Raw genomic sequence first — 21195 nt, forward strand, 5'->3', positions numbered from 1 at the left:
TATTGTTGATGCATCAGATTCATCAGTATCTTTGTCTCATGGTGAATGCATAGGATCAGCATATATTAGTACATCATGCTCATTTGATCTATGTCTTCTAAATGTTCCCTAGGTTCATCTTCCCAGTAAACCATTTGAATATATATCATTGCATTTCCCTTTGCTAGGAGGAACTAACAGTAAAAGGATATTTTGTTTCTAAAAGCTTATTCAGTCTAATGTTTGTTTTAATTATGTTTTTATGTGGAGTGCCTGGGGATATATGCCTTAGGGACACTATAAAATAAAGATTGGGTTAGAGTAGCAGGAAACCAACATAAGCTTCATACTGCAGCTGTCTGGAGTCAAATCTGCAGTAAGCAGCTGGGACAATTCAGTTTTGTTATCGCCTCTTTTAACTTGTGTGGCATGTATATGAAAAATATGAAAAAGTTCCTTTTTTTCAGAGAAGTTATCAGATAGCAGAGTTGTGTCAATGACCCAACTGTAACTTCTCACCTAGTGCCTAATACAAATCATTGATCTAATATAAATTAGTGCAATCAACTCTCCCTTCCTGCAATTTGAACTTGCCATTAGGAACAGGATGAAAAGTAATGAACTGAAATTGTAAAGGAAGCTTTGGTTAGACATGGGAAAAAAACATTCTAACTCTTCAGAGTGGATTATGTAAGGAAATTATGACTATTCTAAAAAAGTAGGCAGGACATGTATGCTGCCAGCTGTGATGTAGAAATATTTTGGTTCAGGATGGTGGGTAAAATGATCTCCTGAAATCCTTTTTTTAGCATGAGCTTTATGAACATTTTTAGGACAGGCTACTAAGGATTGCCTAGATAGTATCTTTTAAAGATCTCATTTTGAATTATTGCAGAATCTAACAGATGCATCTGAAAATCAGAATAAATAAATCATCTCAGTAGGACAATAAATCAATGCCAGATTCTCCTGCTTATTCTCTGAATAGCTTTCCCTCTCTAACCACACTCAAGGGGACATAGATTTTGAAGGCCAGCAAGATTTCTTTCCAAGAGCATCATCAGCCAGAGTTAGGAGTGAATTTTCAGTTTTGTTACCTCTGCATCTGTGTATTCGAAATATACAGGGCCATGATTCTACACAGCACTAAAATACTTTAGCCAGCAAATACAAGTCAATTGCCAGGTAAGCAGAGAATTTTGATTTCAGATTTTGGCAATGGGAGAGAAGAGTTCAGCCTGCTCATCTGTTCCAACATGGGCGTTATAATTTCCTCATTAATAAGATTGAAACCATTATGATTTTATTTATTTATTTATTTATTTTTGTATTAGTAAAAGCCTTCTTGGCGCAAGATTGTTTTCGTACAGTGACTTTCTTAGTATTTGTACAAATTCTCTCAGTGGTTTACTTTAATAGTCTTTCCTGCAGGAGCTGGTTATTTAAAAGCTATTCAAGAATTCCTACTTTTGAAACTGTACATGTGTAAAGAATCATGGATGGCCTCTTGTGAACCTCCTGACATTGAGGCCTGAGATGGTTTGGAATTTGCAGTAATAAACATTTTCAAATGGAGGAAGAATTACTTCTTCAGTGTCTGTTATGCACAGTTCACTGCAAGATGTATTTTGATCTTTTTTTCACAAAGCAGAATTAATGAGAAAGATATACTTCCTCAACAAGGTACTAAACGGAGGTAAAAACCTAAGAGCCATCCCTTAAACTTTAAGGACTATTAACTCCAAACCTCCTAGTGTTGTTCTACTTCCTGGCAGTAGCACCATGTGCAAGGGATACTGCTGAAAGACAGAAAAAAATCCAGATATTGTGCTTACTAGTTGTTAGCAAGACAATTAATTATTCGGTTGATACTTACCATGAAACATTACTTACCATGAAATATTGTTTCAAATCAGGCTTACTTAACTAGAAAAATACAAATATCAGCACAACAGTGCAAAGCTATCACTCCAACCACTGTCGTAGAAGTTAGGACCAACACTACTCTGGCTACTAATAAAACAATTTTTTCATTTTTTAAACAAAAGCAAAAATATCAACAGAAATGTAGAATTTATCTACATTTGCATACAATCCAGGAGTGGTACAAATGCCACCAGTTTTGCAGGGGAATGGAAATTAATTTGTCTTAGTTTATCTCCTTTAAGGAACTTACTTTCTGCAGAACCAAAGGATTTTTTGCAGCTTCACTACAAGGGTAAGATAAGTAACAACATTTCTCTCAAGTATTACAAAAAAATCAAAGTAATCCTTACGTACTTAACAGAATTTGTGGTTTGGAACGGTTTTATCTTGGCATGGCCTTCCCTCGCACATGCTGACTAGCGATGCTCTTACATTCTGTCCCTATGGCATATCACAGAAGCAGGGATATTTCAGTAATGACTCATAATAATTGTCTTTTGTATTTCTTACTGTCTCAGTAAGAAGTGTAAAGAGATATTTTTGGCTTTTTTGCCTACTAATCTAAAAATGGTGGGCTTTTGTTTCCTACTTATTTGTGCATAGCATATTGTATCTGAATTGTACCTGACACAAAATGCTGTGTAATTCATAAAGTGTATGAGACATACCCTGGCTCTCTTATTTTTTGAAGTTTCTCTTCCACTGGTTCAAGAATCTATTTTTATGGTAGTTATTATGATAGTTAGTATCACAACAATAACTTCCTCTTAGGCTGAAATCAGCTGCACCTTTTTCAGACCTGGTCATGGGACAGAGGCAGAAGTTGTACAGGTTTTGCTTAGTCTTCTTCTGTTTCTACATAACATTTTATTTATGTATGTAATGTATGTATGTATGTAATTATAGACTCAAACAGTACCACACATTAGGACTTCCTCCCTAAACTGCTATTCAGAAGTGTGTGTATTATGTGTGTATTATGGTCTGGAGCACAGGCACATCATAACATGACCACCTGCCTTAAGATACATGATCATGCAGTGAAAGTTACAAAGTTTGGTTTCCTAAACCCAGTCACAAAGTCAAGAAGCCATGGGACAGGAATAGGACTGATATATGAACAATGCAGTCTCTAAGCATGAATCTTGTGAAAATTTATGGACAAGTACCTTTACATGAACCTGGGATGATATTGTGGCAGCAAATGAAACCAAATTTTTGTTATTTAAATATAAGAAGTGCAAAGACTATTTGCGTTTGTATTCATTATTGGTGAGACTGATGCTAGAATACTGCAGTTCTGGCCTTCACAGGTTAAAAACTCAAAGCTCCATAAAAATTATTTTTGAGTTGAATGACAGCTTAAAGGAAAATTGTGAATGCTCCATCCCTGGTGGTGTTCAAGGCCAGGTTGGACAGAGCCTTGGGTGACATGGTTTAGTGGGAGGTGTCCCTGCCCATGGCAGGGGGGTTGGAACTAGATGACCTTAAGGTCCTTTCCAACCTTAACTGTTCTATGATTCTATGACCTCAAATATACTTTTCTATAATACAGAGAAGCAGATGAGGTCACCCAGTCCTGTCTGACTTTAGCTCTCTGAATATGAATTGTAAACCATGACATTTTCCTTGGACTGAGATGTGGCCTGGATGTGAAGTATTTTCTCTTGCTACACTCACACTTACTACATTTGATTGTACACAGCATCCTGTTCTCATGTGAAGAAAGGTACATAAGAGTCCCAAAACAAACTGCCCTGCTCTTTCCATGGCAGCTGGTGGGGATTTTAGTATAGATGAAGGTCTTACCTTCAGACACGAGTTTTTTTTGGACCTGTGAATAAGTCAGAGGACAGAGAGAAAATCAGGGCACAACAGCTCATTTTCAAAATCCTTTCTTTAGTTGTGGCTGACAAGAGATTAGAGTGCAGATATTCTTTTCCAGTTGGCATTGAAAGCTATTATCTGAAAAATTGCAGTAACATTTGGGACTTTTGAGCTCTGGCATATGAAATTTAAACAAGTGTCTCTGAGCAAAAGAAATTTTTTTTTTTCATATTTTGATTTTCAAATGCAATTTCAATTTTATTCATCTTTATCAGTACAGATTCTAGTATTTAAACACTGTATCAGGACAGGATGTTATATTGGCCTATAAAGTACAATCTTCAGTCTGTTGTCAGTCACTTATATCAGTGGATGTTGTAATTCTAATTCAGGTTCTTTAGTCTGAAGTCAGCCATGCTACTTAATCTTTTAGAACAGCTACACAATGAAACCTTCTCAGCCTAATGGATTGAGGCATATCTTTCCTTGGCTGATGCCCAGAAATTGATTGTTAGCTGCTTTCTTCTTTTCTTCGCCCTTTAACTGAGAGAAGTGCCTTAGAGAAAAAAACCTCTTTTCCATCCTCAGGGAAGGCTGCCTTTATCCATACAAGACTTACTTCCCCAGCCTTAGAAACTCTACTAGGAACTGTAATAGCAGTTCTTCTTCTTCTTTTCCTCACCACCAAAAGGCGTCCTTTCGTTGTACAGCCTACAATATCAGGAAAATCATATCTATTTTTGTCAGTCCCTAGTGTGGTTTTTCAGTTAGCAACCATTTGCAGATGAAAGGAATGGAATATAATTCAAATTGAAACCATACTGCTCTTCCTATCAATTAACTTCAGCTACAGTAACTCTGCTCAAAACTAGAGAAGTGTTTAAATTTTAGGTTTCTTGGTACATCAAAGCTACTGCAGAAGAGCAACATCAATTTTAAAAAGCAGAGGCATGCAGATATTATTGCAGAATTTTTTTCTGAACATTAAATTAGTGAAGCCAAGTGTGTGCTTCTTCCATCTTGCGCACGGAAAAGCTGTGGCTTTGACCTTTGGTCTCCCTTCCACTGGGAGCTATTTCTCCTTCATTACAGAGAGAGCACTTTCTTCTGTTGAATCACCCTCTCACTACTATCAGACTGACTGATGGATTTTTCCTGTCTTTTGTGTGCCTTCCTAATTCCTCAAGTTAATTCTTTCTGTATATGTAGCCTTGTTTTATCCACCAGTATTTAGATGTATTAAGCAGTGAAGGGTAAAATGTGAATCCCCAAACTTCAATTCAGCTACTTTTGAACACATAAGTACCTGGTGGACTAAGGCACTAACGTTTTCCTTAGAAAACTGCTGAAGTGCTTGAGTAGCTGTTAATGAGCATGCAAAAAAAGGACATCAGGGCTTGCCAGCAGGAAGCAGTTGGGTTTCTCTATCCTATGCAAATTTAATAAAGTTTGAAAGTATTTCTCTGTGTCTTAGACTACACTGCTCTTGTTCAACACAGCACCAGGAGAAACGATCAGAATTTTCCACAAGACCCATGATCAGACTACTTACTGTGAATATGCTGGACTCAATTTTCACTGCCTTCTGACTTTAAAGAAACTGAAGTTTATGTCTCCTACCTCTCAGATGAATTCTCTGCCTGTATGATTAGTTGGATGCTTGAGGGTAAATATCTCTAAATCCTTCTTGCTGCTTTTCATTAAATAAAGAACCTTTTACCTATACAAAAAAGGAGGTCTTTTTCACCCTTCCCAACTTTTACCACAAGCACTCAATAGCCAAATTGTTTCACTGACTGAAGCCACTTCTGAAGCCTAAGGGATGCCAGATGTGTATCCAAAGTCATACTTACACTCTTAACCTAAAATATATCCCCAAAACTTATGAACAATTTTTACTTAATTATCAAAGGAAATATAGCACTGAGGGAGAAAATGTTGCCATTTGTCTAGTGTCTCCTTGAAACAGCAAAGGTGCAGTGCAAGAATGTATAGAATCACATAATAATTTAGACCAAAACGTACCTCTGGAGCTCATCTGATCTGTCCTCATGCTCAGTGCTTGAATCAGGTTGTAACATAAGCCCTATTTTGTGTGTTGCACAAGAAGACTCAGATTAATTCAGCATGAGTTTCAGCTGGCAGTTATAGGGGAAAAAAAACAGTTGGAGTTGGATTTTGATTCTTCATATAAAAAGTGATCAATAAATTAACTATAGTGATTTTTCGTGAACAAATTGAAATACAAACAGTGTGAACTCTACTGTTGTGTGTCACAAACATGAAAACCGAGCCAGTGAACTGTGGCTCCCTTGACTATCTGGCTTCCCACTTTGGATATAATGGTTCTTGAGTAAGTGTGGCCTAAATTGGTTGTTTTCTAATGATTATTAACAATGAGAATATCCTATGTCTTCCTCTTGATGACTACTGACTTTAGCACCATTGTCAGAAGACTGCTGAGTTGTATCATTGCCACTTCTTCATGCCTCAAGCTGTCCATAACTTGCTCATTTCTTCTTTATGAAATGCAGAATGACTGAAGTGTTCTTAGGCAAACAAATTCATGGAGGAATTTTGCAATTGAAACATGTATCCTTCCACAATAGCTTTGTGAAGGATACTATTTTATTCAAAAACTACTATTCCTATTTTAGGTGCTTGGGAAAACCCCACACAATTTCTTGAACTGATTTCAAGCTGCGTGTGTGTAGAAGTTTTCATATGAAAACAAGAGATACATTATTCACTGTTTTTAAAAATTTATTATCACAGTTATTTACCCCTCTGTCTGTAAAACTTACACCAGGTATAATTTGAAAAGCAAACTGCTTCAAGATTGCTCTAAGGCAATGAAGTTTCTATTGTATTTACATAATTTAAAGCCTACCTGTTTTGGAATACTAATTTTTTGGTCTTGGGGAAGGCTAACATTGATCAGTAACATCTTAATGAACATTTGTAGGGGTTTGTGCTTGGATTACCATCGAAAAAGCATGTATTCAGATTGAGCTAAAAGGAATATTTTCACTGTTGTGCTGTGTATTCTTTCTAGAAATGAGAACTGTCATACACCCATCTGGAATTAGAGAAGGGTAACTGAGGGGTTCTTTCCTTCTGTCTTTTTCTCTTTACAAGTATTAAGCACAAATATGTTAAATGACTTAGAGATGAGATGAGATGAAACAAACGATCTAAGCATAATAAAGATCTATGACTGTCTTGAATTATTTCCAAATGTAAATGTATGCATAGCCTCCAGGTCTTCTTCTGTAGCTTTTTCTCTTCTAGACATAAATTTACTAAAGCAGAAATTCTATTTCATAGCTTGGATACTTTAGTGTCTGATAATTTGTAGGTGAGAATAAGCTCCCTTTAACGGGCATATGAGAAGAAAGAGTTTTCTCTATTTTTTACTCCAAAATTGATAAATTCTGTCTGTTCCACCAGGTTCACTTTTTTACTCGTCACTGTGCAAAATTTTGTTTGCCTGCATCAGCTAACCAATGCTTCTGAGCTGATTTCAGTAATCTTTCTTTAGCCTGATACTTTGATTCACATCAGATGACTTTGGAAAATGAAACCCTATATGTGAAGAGTATCTTAAAATGGTGTTGCTGTAATATTCTCAGTTAGTGTGAGGACTTCAGATTTTGCATAATTTTATAGCCTTTCTATTCAGTTTGGATTGAATATGGTACATTGTAGCATTTATTACTTTGGAAGTAAATGCCTCAGCGTTCTTTTGAATTTAAGTAGCTGGGTTCAATATCCTTAATGGAATTTCATGTTAGGTTTTCTCTTCCTCAGAAGTTCAAATATTACCTGTGATCTCTAATTTTAAACTTTTCTGGTTTCTAAAAAGTAGATGAAGAGATAGACTGAGAGGTTACATGGCATTTTAAGAGCTGACCTTCTGTTGCTAATGCGTCCAGAATTCTCAACAGTCTGTCCATCATGTTTAGGACTTTTGACCTAACTCAATACCATAGTGAAATCAAGTTTTTCCACTTGAAACACTGTGTCAGTATTTCATACTTCCATTTATGGTTTTGCTATGTAATATCCTAGCTTGCACCAAATTTTAAAGTAGCTCCTAGAAATCTAAAGCGAATAAAAGAAAGAAACTTCACCACATTGGGCAAAGGCTTCTGCTCTCTGCTGGTACGTTTTATAACTTCATGATAGAAAATAATTTTTTAACCATTTTTAAAATTATTGGTGCCAGTGTGGGTGAGAGCAGTAGATTGTCTTTGACTTTAGCAATGTTTTAGATACCATCTTCCACCATAGTCTTGCATCCAAATTAGAATGTTGCAGTCTATATGCAACTCAATGAATTTTTTAAAAAATGAGTTTGGGTGACCAGGCTCAAAGACTGGTGGTTACTGGGTTGTTCTCTATCTCAGTGCTGATTAACAAATACAGTACTGCAGGAATCTGTCTTAGAACATGTCCTGATAACATCTTCACCGATGTTCTGAAGGATGTGAGAGTGAACACTTGCCAAGTTCGCTCTTGACACCAAAATAAGAGACCTCTTGATGTGCTTAAAGGCAGGGCTGTCATCGGATATACACAGACAGGTTGGAGGACAAAGGCAAATTCTTCCACCAGGGAAGGAGAAACCTCTTGCTACAGATCCAAGAAAGGCCTAGGAGCAGCTCTGCAGAAAAGATACTGGAAGTCCCAGTAGGCAGCAAGCTGTGAGCCAGCAGTGCACCCTGATAGCAAAGAACAACAAGGGTATTCTGGGCTGTATTAACAGTGCATCCTGTAGACCAAAGGAAGGGATTATTCCTCTGCTTAGCATTCATTTAAATACTTTAGAATACTGTATCCAGTTTGAACCCTTCAAAAAAGAACAAGATCATAGAATCATAGAATAGTTAGGGTTGGAGAGGACCTTAAGATCATCAAGTTCCAACCCCCCTGCCATGGGCAGGGACACCTCCCACTAAACCATGTCACCCAAGGCTCTGTCCAACATGGCCTTGAACACCACCAGGGATGGAGCATTCACAGCTTCCCTGGGCAACCCATTCCAGTGCCTCACCACCCTTACAGTAAAGAACTTCTTCCTTAAATCTAATGTAAACTTCCCCTGTTTAAGTTTGAACCCTTTACACCTTGTCCTATCACTAAAGTCCCTAATGAAGAGTCCCTCCCCAGCATCACTGTAGGCCCCTTTAGATACTGGAAGGCTGCTATGAGGTCTCTACGCAGCCTTCTCTTCTCCAGGCTGAACAGCCCCAACTTCCTCAGCCTGTCCTCATACGGGAGGTGCTCCAGTCCCCTGATCGTCCTTGTGGCCCTCCTCTGGACTTGTTCCAACAGCTCCATGTCCTTTTTATGTTGAGGACACCAGAACTGCACACAATACTCCAAGTGAGGTCTCACAAGAGCAGAGTAGAGGGGCAGGATCACCTCCTTCGACCTGCTGGTCACGCTCCTTTTGATGCAGCCCAGGATACGGTTGGCTTTCTGGGCTGTGAGCGCACACTGCAGCCAGGCTGCTCTGAATCTCTTCTCTGCCCAACCTGTAGCTGTGCCTGGGATTGCTCTGACCCAGGTGCAGGACCTTGCACTTGGCATGGTTAAACTTCATGAGGTTGGCATCAGCCCACCTTACAAGCGTGTCAAGGTCCCTCTGGATGGCATTCCTTCCCTCCAGCCTATCAACCGAACCACACAGCTTGGTGTCATCGGCAAACTTGCTGAGGGCGCACTCAATCCCACTGTCCATGTCAGCGACAAAGATGTTGAACAAGACCGATCCCTGAGGGACACCACTCATTACTGGCCTCCAGCTGGACACTGAACTGTTGACCTCTTTGCATGCCACCATCCAGCCAGTTTTTTATCCACCGAGTGGTCCATCCATCAAATTGATGTCTCTCCAATTTAGAGACAAGGATGTCGTGTGGGACAGTGTCGAACCCTTTGCACAAGCCCAGGTAGATGACATCAACTGCTCTACCCCTGTCCATCAGTTCCGTAGCCCCATCATAGAAGGCCACCAAATTGGTCAGGCAGGATTTCCCCTTAGTGAAGCCATGCTGGCTGTCACTAAGTACCTTGTTGCTTTTCATGTGCCTTAGCATGCCTTCCAGGAGAATCTGCTCCAAGATTTTCCAGGCACAGAGGTGAGACTGCCTGGTCTGTAGTTCCCTGGGTCACCCATTTTCCCCTTCTTGAAAATGGAGGTTATATTTCCCTTTTTCCAGTAGTCGAGGACTTCACTTGTCTGCCATGATTTTTCAAATATGATGGCCAGTGGCTTAGCAACTTAAGGTCACTAAACTGGATTAAGTTCATCACAAAACCACAAGATACTTAGGGGGCTTTTCATGGACAATCTCTTTCTGTCCATGAAGTCCTGCTCAGCCACATTTTGCCAGGGGCAAAGTTCTTCCTTGCTGAGAACTGCTGCTCCTTCTGACACCTTTTGATTCTTGGTTGCATACTTTACATCTAATTTTATTTTGTTTTCTCTTGTTTTAATTTAGTTACTGTTGCTGTTGCAACTATGGTGGACAATACATGCGAGCATGAGCCTCATAACTCAGATTTCAGCCAACTACAGCAAAGTAATTCAGTGCTCTACAAAATGAAAACACTGGAGCAGGTTCAGCCTGCTCCAGTGAACTCCTGCTGTCACCCACTAGCTACCAATCCTTTTGTGGCTTCCAACAGTTTAGAATTTGAACACTGCACAGTCATTAAGGTACCTATACACTGCAGACAAGTAGAGAAGCATCATTCTCTCCAGTTCTCTAATGGACGAGGTGCAGAAGCCTGGTAGACTCATAGTCTGATGAGAATTGGGTGAGAAGATCTAAAGGAGCTCATCCTCTTTGTCTATTTTATCCAGAGCTGAAGAGGTATAAACCTTTGAATTACTGGGAATAAAACTATCCACTGCAAAAGTGTGTCCTTCCCTTTCAAGGAGAGGGGTGCAATATTCAGAGAGAGCAGAGAAGGCATTCAAAGCTTGTTCCTCATTCAGTTTGTATCATAAGGACATTCTGGCTCTGTGAAGTACATGTATGAATTTTCCTGAGACTTAGGGGAATTGAAATGAGGTGTATATTTTGCTTGAGGTACCTCATCTTGTAATAAAATCTTGGACTGACCTATAGCACAAGTATTTCTGAAATACTGGTCAGTAATAAACACAGGAATTAATATTATAACCACTAGATGAATCTACGAGGATATTATTTATATACAGATACATGCTTAATCAGCAAAATTATCTCTAAACCTTAAATAAGTTGCACTATTGTTGGAAATGCTATTTCCTACTTAATAAATATTTAAGCCAAATATCTCTCACATTCACTGTATTTTGAGATGGACTTGAGAAAATGTGTTTAATTGAAGTCAAATGATTCAATACTTCTAAAAATAATTGAATACATATTCATGAATAACAATATCACTTTGAGATGAGTGAGCCCATACTTTGAGTGGGTACATGCTGTTCTTCATTAGCCAGATAGAGTATGACCTGCTCTTGGACAATATGAATGTGAGCACTTGCGGAAAAGTTACTGGAAATTGAATCTGGGAGTAATACTGCAGTGCGTCAGCTGCTCTGTGACGAATGTGTTTTTACATAGCTACGTCCTGAAGTAAATGGAGGTAGCTTATCTTTCAATGTACATGACCCTGCCTGCAAAATGATCTTGAATTCTTTGTGTTAAATGCAAGTTAATAGAAAGTATTTGCAAGATACTTTTCCTTAGAGAATGACTGGAAAAAAAAAAAAAGAGTAGGTAGTGGAATCTACAGATAGAGACACTTTCAAGTAGTTTGGTACCAATGAGACAAGCAGTAAAAACTTAAGAACATCTCATTATTTGGACTGCTTTGTCTTCACATTTTAAATTGCCATCTTAAGTTTTACCCCTCGGCATTTCCTGCATCTTCTTTATTGATACTATGTTGTGTCAAAAGCAATGTGGCAATAAGTAGAAGTTGTACCTAGTTGAGGGGAGTATGTGAATGGAAACAGTTTCATGGATCTGCAAAACAATTTTGTCAGATAGCAATTGCTGTGAAACAGCTTGTTTATAAATCACCTTTTTCTCACTAGATTCCAAATCTCTTCTACATACATCATCCCTGACAGCCAAAGGCTTGCCAAGTTGACAGCCGTTTTGTACTTTAAATTCACCATGAGCAAACACTACATTAGTGGCAGGCTATTTCATCAACTAGATGTGTATTCCTGCAGACCGAAACAAAATATGGACATTTTTCACTGGAAATTTTACCAGTAACAACAGAAACAACAGAAATAAAGCAAATAACTTCACTCCTATAGGCTTTCTGTAGGTCTTCTGAGTTTATCCCAAATCCACCCAAAAATGTTCACTTACAATAACATCTGATCTCAGACATCATCAGATGAGATAACATCTCATCAGACACTTATGCATGTCTCAATTAAATAAATGATGGAGAGAAATCTAGTTTGGGAGGGACTGCTGGAATCTGTCTTCAGAAGAACTAACTTCAGAGTTAAATCACATTGCTGAGGGCTTTGAAATATCTCCAAGGATGTAGATTCCACAACCTTTTTGTGAAACAGTGTTGCACTATTCTCCCAGTGAATAATACTTTCCTAATGCCCTTCTGCTAAGAAGGTTTGTGAATTTACAGCTTAATTCAGAATTGAGATTTTGTGAAAAAAGGTCTTCCCTCTGATATATAACAAGTCACCTAGCTTCTTATTGACTTCTGTTTAAATTCTACAGTTTGTTAGAAAGTAAACTAATCAGTCATGTACAGGTGATTACATCAAAAGACTAGTTGGGAATTACTAAAGAGATACAAAAATCATAGAATCGTAGGATCAATCATAGAATCATAGAATGGTTTGAGTTGGATGGGAGCTTTAAAGATCACCTAGTCTAACCCCTCTGCCATGGGCAGGGACATTTTCCACTAGATCAGGTTGCTCAAACCCCCCTCCAACCTGACCTTGAACAGTGCCAGGGATAGGGCATCTACCACCTCTCTGGACAACCTGCTCCAGTGTTTCACCACCCATATCATAACAACATTCCTTCCTAGTCTGAATCTACACTCTTTTAGTTTAAAACCATTAGCCTTTGTCCTATCGCTACAGGCTTTCCTAAAATGGCCATCCCCACCTTTCTTATCAGCCACTTCTAAGTATTGAAAGGCTGCTACAAGATGTCCCCAGAGCCTTCTCTTCTCAGGGCTGAACAACCCCAACTCTCTCAGCCTGTCTTCATAGAATAGGTGCTCCAGTACCCTGATCATCTTCATGACCCTCCTCTGGACTTGCTCCAACAGGTCCACATCCTTCTTACACTGGGGCCCCCGGAGCTGGATGCAGTACTGCAGGTGGGGTCTCATGAGAACAGGGTAGAGGAAGAGTAAACCCCCCTTGACCTGCTGGGCAAGCTGCCTTTGATGTAGCCCAGCATACAGTTGGCTTTCTGGGCTGCAAGCACACACTGCTGCTCACGTCCAGTTTTCATTCACCAGTACCCCCAAGTCCTTCCCTGGAGGGCTGCTCTCAATCCCTTCATCCCCAGCCTGTATTGATACTGGGGGTTGCCTCAACCCACGTGCAGGACCTTGCACCTGGCCTTATTGAACCACCTGAGGTTCACATGCACCCACTTCTCGAGCTTGTCCAGGTCCCGCTGGATGTCATCCTGTCACTCAGATATGTCAACTGCACCACTCCTCTTGGTGTCATCTGCAGACTTGCGGAGTGTGCATTTGATCCTACTGTCTGTGTCACTGATGAAGATATTAAACAGTACTAGTCCCACTACAGACCCCTGAAGGACACCACTCATCACTGATCTCCATCCAGACATTGAGCCATTGACCATTACTCTCCGGATGCAATCATCCAGCTAATTTCTTCTCCACCTAATAATCCATTCATTCAAACCCATACCTCTCCGATTTAGAGAGATGGATGTTGTGGGGACTGTGCCAAAGACATTACAAAAGTCCAGGTAAATGATATCAGTAGTTCTTCCCTTGTCCGTTAATGAGATCCTTGTATATATTTCAGCCTTGATAGAAGCAACGAGCAAGCCAATGGGGGGATAGTGTAGGCAATAGTGTAGGTTCAGCATAGGTAGATTAAATGTATTCTGTGCATTTACCTATGTCTTTTGCAAGTATCAAGCATGCTATTTCTTTGGAATGTCATATATAAATGGTTTGTTTGCATTTGACCTGTAAGGGGCTCCAGGTCAAGCACTGCTGGGCAACAACATGGCAATCTTCTCTCCAAAGTATGACAAACACATAAAAAGGGTTTCCACAGCTCACTAGCACACTTCTTATACTACCCAAAGGGTAGTATAAAGGACCTCTCTTTCATCTGCAAAAGGCTAAAGAGAGAAATACCCTGCAGTGACACAGTGGAACCAAGAGGGAAAGAAACTTTCTCTGAGGACCTGAAAGCTTTAAGATGTTGGAATGCATATTTGAACCATAAAGGTTACAGGCAGTATGTTACTGTTACATTTCCCTCAGATCCATATCTCACCAAGGTATTTTCAGGCAATGGCTACAGTGACAGAAACCTTCAAAATCAGTGAGAAAACTTGACAACTGTGTTTTTAGCTTGTATTTTTGTAGGTTATTCAGTTCATGAGGGACCTCCTAAAAAGAAAACAGAAAAAAAAAAAAGAAAAGTAAACATCCAGAAATCAGAGGCTTCACATCCAAAATTAATATGTTTATTCCTTTTAGGCCAATTTTTCACAGCATCACTAAGTTTTTTAGTCCTAATGATGAGATTTGTCATCTTAAGAGACTTCACCATCTCATCTTAACATCTCAAAGAGAATGCCTAAATATTCCTTTTGTCACTTCTTCTTGTAGATTTCCTATCATCCACATGTCTGTACATTCTGTCCACTTTAACATGCCTTTGTATGAAATCTCTACATATAAGAGCCATTTATCTCTACACAGTCTTTTTCTTGAGGACTAACATTAACTTACCAGGGTTTCTGCAGCTAAAAACAGACTTAATAAGCCTGATCTTTGGCTAAGGATTACATCAGATTAAAAAAATTCACTGCAGTTTAGGTAGACACAATCTATCAATCAAAGTGTTGAAGATGTGGAGAACTACTGCATGGATCAATCTGAGGTACCACAGCAGAGGTAGAAAAAAGGATGGAAGTATAAAAATAAAAAACAGCAGACAATGCAATATAGAAATTATCTAAGCCTGTGCAAAGTTTTCAGTCATAGAGGAATCTTCTTTTGGAGATGTTAAATAATGTCCTGAAGTGGGGGCTAAGTAATTAAACAAGAAATCCTGCAATCTACTGGAAAGATATGAAATCCATCTGCTGAAGATATCATTCACATTCAGCAAGATGCTTAGAGCATAAGGAGCCAAATTTCCTAAGACAGTGAGCTTCTACAAAGTCACCTTTCAAGGGGATGCTGTCTCTATTTACCAGTGAGATTAAAACAGATGATGCTCCTTCCCACTGAAATAGCTACCTCTATATAATTCAGACAAACAGTGACCAATCCAGAAGAAACCTGACTTAGTTATTTACTGCCCACTGTCAAATGCTCCTTGTCTCAAGCAAGCTTACAGAAAGGGTTCTGAAGTTGTTTCCAAACACGTCTAATTATAGGAAACATCCTGGACCTGGCACAATCTGAATTTAGGTCAAAACACAGGACAGGAACAACATTCTCTCAGTTAGGTGGTCGTCTGCCTTTGGTAAAGAGTACACAAATGTTTCTGAATTATTCATTCCTGACCTATTAATATGTCTGAAGGAGATGGAGGAATTCCAGGGAAACAGACTGCCTAATGCTCTTAGCGGAGAAGACATGTACTAGTCATGCTGAGAAACTGTATCTCCCTTACCTCTGGAGCCTCATGATTAGTTTGTTATCTAACCCTATTAAACATTGATAAACACAGAAATTACTGATTTAGTATTACAGACTAAGCGTGAAGCTCCATGCTTTTTTCTGTCTTGAATAACACAAAATACCACACCACAGATACAGCCCAATACTTTGCCAAGAAATATAGGAAGATACCGATCAATTTGTTAGAACAGAAGCCAGGAAAAGACAGGCTATGCTGATTGTCACAAGAAGGGGCTCAGGGTTCATTTTGGCCACAGGATTCTCCTTTTTGATGGAAGAGAAATAATTAGCTCCCTGGTTTCTTGCTTAAAGGTAGGGATTCTTCTGCCGACCTTGTACAGCATCACCTGTCAATCATGAGGAGACAGCATCCTGTCTTAAAAAAAAAAATGGCTAGTTCAATGGTATATCTAACTTGGGCATTTCCCAATGGAATTTTAGCAATATAGTACAAAACAGTCAGAGCACATGACACACAGGACGTTTCATTTCAACAGCTGCAGCACATCATGCCCAACCTATGTTCTCCATGCTGATTTTCCACAGCGTATTGAGAAATCGCTTAAACATTAAGAAACATATTATTCTTATCTTTAACACACTTTTGTGATACCCAGATTACTAGCAGTGTGAAGTGACAGAAAATGTTTTCTTTAGAAACAGTGGGATGGGCATCAGCAGAGACAAGGTCCCTGCATGCAGAATTTCCTCAGTAAGAGTGTAGGAATGATGGCAAAGTTTTGCTTGCTCTTGGTCAGAGTATATGCTGCTATGTAGTCATGGGGCAAGCAACAGAAACTGTAAATGTTCAACATCAGAAAATTTCTTATATGCTTGATGCTAGCTGATGCTTACAATGCATTGTAACAACAGGAAGAAACCTTCTCTATCCCATGGCGTAGCTATTATTCTCTGATTTGTCAGCTGGTAGTAATGTAAATATTGTCCAGATATCCGCTCCACATGCAGACAATATCAAAATTAAATGCAAATAATGTGGTGGTCTTTGCACCCTGAAGGAATAGTAATGAAATGTTATTTGATTATTGGGGCATACACAGGTAAACTGCAGGAAGTCACAACTTCAAAATACCAAGAGCCTGTCATAAAATGGAGCCAGTTTACATTAAGATTATTGATGTAATTCCTTGTGTAATTCTGAAATGCCTAATTTCTACTGTGTCCGTGGCTAGTTGAACTTGTCCTAGTGTATGCAACAATTTTCGTGTATGTTATCTGAGAAAATTGAAGGATATTGGCAGAAAGCACTGTAGGAAGATTGAAAGCAACGTACAGATCTCTGATGGGCAACAGCAGTTCAGTGACAAATACAGCAATTACAATCCCTGTCTACTGTATTTTGCATATGTATATGAAATCAAGTCAGTAATTTCTGCTTTCATGCTATGTTTTCAGCCTAAGATCAGGCAATTATCAAGGTTGAATTTCATAAACAAACAGAAAAGGCACAAAAACCTGACAACAGAAAAGAAGACAAAAATCCCCACAAATTGTTTCTTCCTTTGACTTGATTTTTTAAAATACATATATATATATCTGTACATAGGAGTTCCGTTAAATTTTAGTTAGTCCACTGGGAAAAAAGGAAGTAACACAAACATAGGCCATCTACTCATGTTTCATTGTACTATCTTATTAAGTTTCAGAGAGTTTTAGGAGATTTAATGTCAAACTTTTATAATCATAATTGGGATAAAATTAAGTTTCTGAAGTGGCACACTTCAGATTTCACTTAGGATTTGCTGCAGTCACTTATTTCTCAACATGTTGCTGATTACAGTCCTCTAATTCTGAGAGGGCTTTTGGTTTTGGATGACCTGTGAACTCGGTTTCCATGGAGATATGTGACAGTAAAAGTCAAAAAAATCCTTTAAAAAACAGTGATAAATGGAAAGATTTTGGAAGTTGTTACATTTCTTCTATTCTCCAGTATATATGAAGAATATGGATTTTTTAATTTATTACCATATTTATCCTATATCTATACATATGAAGATTACACTAAATCCATGAAAAAGCTTTCTGAATGTAAGAGAGAGTTGTGAAAGGATTAATGTTTATGTAACAGGTACTGCCTATTTCAAAAAGTGAGTAGAATGCAAAATATTGGGGTTTAGTTGTATCTATAAATGTATTCTCTAGTAAAAAAAAGATAAAATACCGATTATAACTATAAAGTTGCTGGAAAAAGTGCCATTTATTTCAAGAAACTATTGAACCAATTTCAGTATTCATAGACACAGAGACTATGCAGTATATACACTAAACTGTTGGCAGGAAGAATACTTGGAATTAATTTCTTTTCCATTTTTACAGCACTTCAATAGCTTGTGAAATAGCTCTGAGAAGATTAAATGTTTCCTGCAAGTAAACCCTATCCATTTACATATATCATTTATTTTTTTCATTACCAAGCATGTATATAATGGAACAAGTCAGCAAAGACATGATGGAGTTAATTTCAACTTTGCTTTGTGCATGTCTTTTCATAAAATCACACTGACAATTTCAATTTAGATATTTTATTATATTTTCCTAAAAATTCCAGTGGCAGGGCAACATTAGTTAAGAATAGGCGTCCTTCATTGTGGCTTTATAACTTTCCCCAACTCTACTGTTTTCATACTAGCAGAAACACCTCCAAAGCTTTGGTAAAGAGATAAATCATAATACCATACTTTAGTATGTAATTGGGATGACCCTGGGAGCAGTTCCCAACTTTCAGCTGCCTCTGGAATGCTGGGATGGGACCTGGGTGGGAGGTGTGCTGTGCCTACATGATACTTTGCACAGAAAGCCTGCAGCCAAAGAACTATTTGGTTACTGGGACACCAGCAATACTAAGTATCACAGTTTACACTCAACTTCAGTGCTCTAGCAATAATTGATGTCAGACAGGTGAATGCCTTTGCTATCACCATTATTATTAAATACTTACATTGCCTTGCAACTTCAGTCAAGGACTAAGCATACATTAGTAAGTATTTTGAGTATCTTTCTTAGACATGAAGGATATAGAGCTTGATATCTTAAGTGTGGACTCACTTTTTTTGGAAGTCCAGACTAATCTGAAACAGGAAAAAAGTTAAATAGGTAAAACACTTTAAATAAATACATAAATACACAAAGGCTTACAGTGAATAATGGAGGAATGGGTGAGAGGCATGAGAAGTCTTAAATATTACATTGCAGTGAAATTCTGCAGGGAAAAGAAAGGAAATTTGGAAAGGAAAGGGAAGGGGGAAGGGAAGGGAAGGGAAGGGGGAAGGGAAGGGAAGGGAAGGGAAGGGAAGGGAAGGGAAGGGAAGGGAAGGGAAGGGAAGGGAAGGGAAGGGAAGGGAAGGGAAGGGAAGGGAAGGGAAGGGAAGGGAAGGGAAGGGAAGGGAAGGGAAGGGAAGGGAAGGGAAGGAAGGGAAGGGAAGGGAAGGGAGGGAAGGGAAGGGAAGCAAATCCACGGATTGCTTGGAGTAGGAAAAATGTATTGGAAGTACCACCATATACTTACATGTTGTATCCTTCCTCACAGAATCACAGAATGGTTGAGGTTGGAAGGGATCTCTGGAGGTTATCTAGTCCAACCCTCCCTGCTCCAGCAGGCTCACATAGAGATAAGGACTACATCCAGATTGCTTTTGAGTAACTCCCACAATAGAGACTCTACCACCTCTCCAGGCAATCTGTCTCAGTGCTCAGTTACTGTCACCAGTTTTACTTAAAAAAACCTGAAATATCAAAAAATTTTAAAGTTCCTAAACGTCCACTTCTGAACACTGCCTAAATTAGTGGCCTAGATGCACCTTTGGTCTGACGGCTATGTAATATGCTTTGTTATGTTTTATTGCAGAGATTTTCTTTGCAGGGTATAGAAAAGGCAAAATATTCACCAACACAAGAGACCTGTTCTACAGTATTTCATTCAAATCACTTCAGAACTCTAGAATTTATCATCCACTTCTCACCCATTAAGCTGGCTCCTAACCTTGAACGTGTCTGTGATTTACAATGCCAGTCCTTTCTCTCTTGCATCTGATTTGCAGACCAAATACAGAGCTGTTTAGCTTTAGTGTCTGGTGTTTTTTTTTAAGCTTACTATTAGCTTATCAGGAATTACATTTTAGAGCAGCTTTTTGGAACAATATCAAAATGTGGTTTTCTTCAGATACTGAAGAAAAAGGGGTCTAGACTAATAAACTGAAACTTCCATGTATAAATTGTACATTCAGTTTTACATAGATGGAAATTGTACATTCAGTTTGACATCGATGGAAATTGTACATTCAGTTTTACATAGATGGAATACTGAGTTACCATATCATTATAATTTTGTTTAGCCACCTAGAATCTTTTTTCATAAATTATCATCAAAACCTTGAATCAAACAAAATTATCAAACAAAACCTTAAATGCATAAATATAACTTTAGTACATACTTCAGTATAATACTTCAGTAAATTACGGTTCTAATAGTCTTCTAGTGACACAAATGATTATTTTACTGTAAGCATGTAGCAAGTTAGGAAGATCTCTTAAATGACCTACATTTCAGAGTTCAGAAACCAACTTTTCCTCCTCATATGTTCAGCACCAATCTTCTCCCTTTTGACAGTAAAAAATCATTAGCAAACAACAACTTTTCAGCTTTTTCCTTTGTAGAAACCCATCAAAATTATGTTTGTCGTGCCACTAATCACTACTTAAGGTTTAATAGTAACGAGATGCAGCATTCTGTGATGGATAGCAGCCCCCTTTAATCAGCCCTCTTTTAATATTTTTGGTTAATGCATTATGACTGTGTTGCTGTTGCCTAATACTTGAAAGCATGAAATTCAGATGAAGAGTGACTATATAGAGCTGGCAGCTTCTTAGATCAATTAACCTGCCTCTTCTGTATATTCTGGGTTACAACTTCTGGCTTTATAGACTTGGGTATGTTTTTCGGTTGTTTTTTTTTTTTTTTTAAATAAAAAAGCAAACCAAAAAATGTTGAGAAGAATATAAATAGCATTATTGTGTTATGTTTAGGTCTTGTTGTCATGGTTTAAACCCAGTCACTCCCCCCCCTTCTTTCGCTCCCCCTACTCCCGGAGGGACGGAGAGGAGAATCAAAAGAATGCAACTCCCACAGGTTGAGATAAGAACAGTTTAGTAACTAAGGTATAACACAAATCACTACTGCTATCACCAGTGATAATAATGATAAAGGAAATAACAAGGGAAGAGAATACAACACCTCACCATCAGCCAACCGATAACTCGCCCGCCCCCAACCCGACCAAGCAACGACCGTTGCTTCCTCCAACCCTGCAGTCTCCCAGCCCTTCCGGCTAACTCCCAGTTACATCCTGGGCATGATGTGCTGTGGTATGGAATACCTCTTTGGCTAGCTTGGGTCAGGTGTCCTGTCTCTGCTTCCTCCCGGCTTCCCCTCCCCCCTGGCAGAGCATGAGCCCCACAAAGCCCTTGGCCAAACCAAAACATCCTTGTTATCAGCTCTGTTCCCAGGCCGAAAGTCAAAACACTGCACTGCAC

Source organism: Pezoporus wallicus, unplaced genomic scaffold (assembly GCF_028554395.1).
Source record: "Pezoporus wallicus isolate ANWC-B61680 ecotype Strahan unplaced genomic scaffold, APGP_CSIRO_Pwel_v1 contig_2975, whole genome shotgun sequence".
In the NCBI taxonomy this organism is placed as follows: domain Eukaryota; kingdom Metazoa; phylum Chordata; class Aves; order Psittaciformes; family Psittacidae; genus Pezoporus; species Pezoporus wallicus.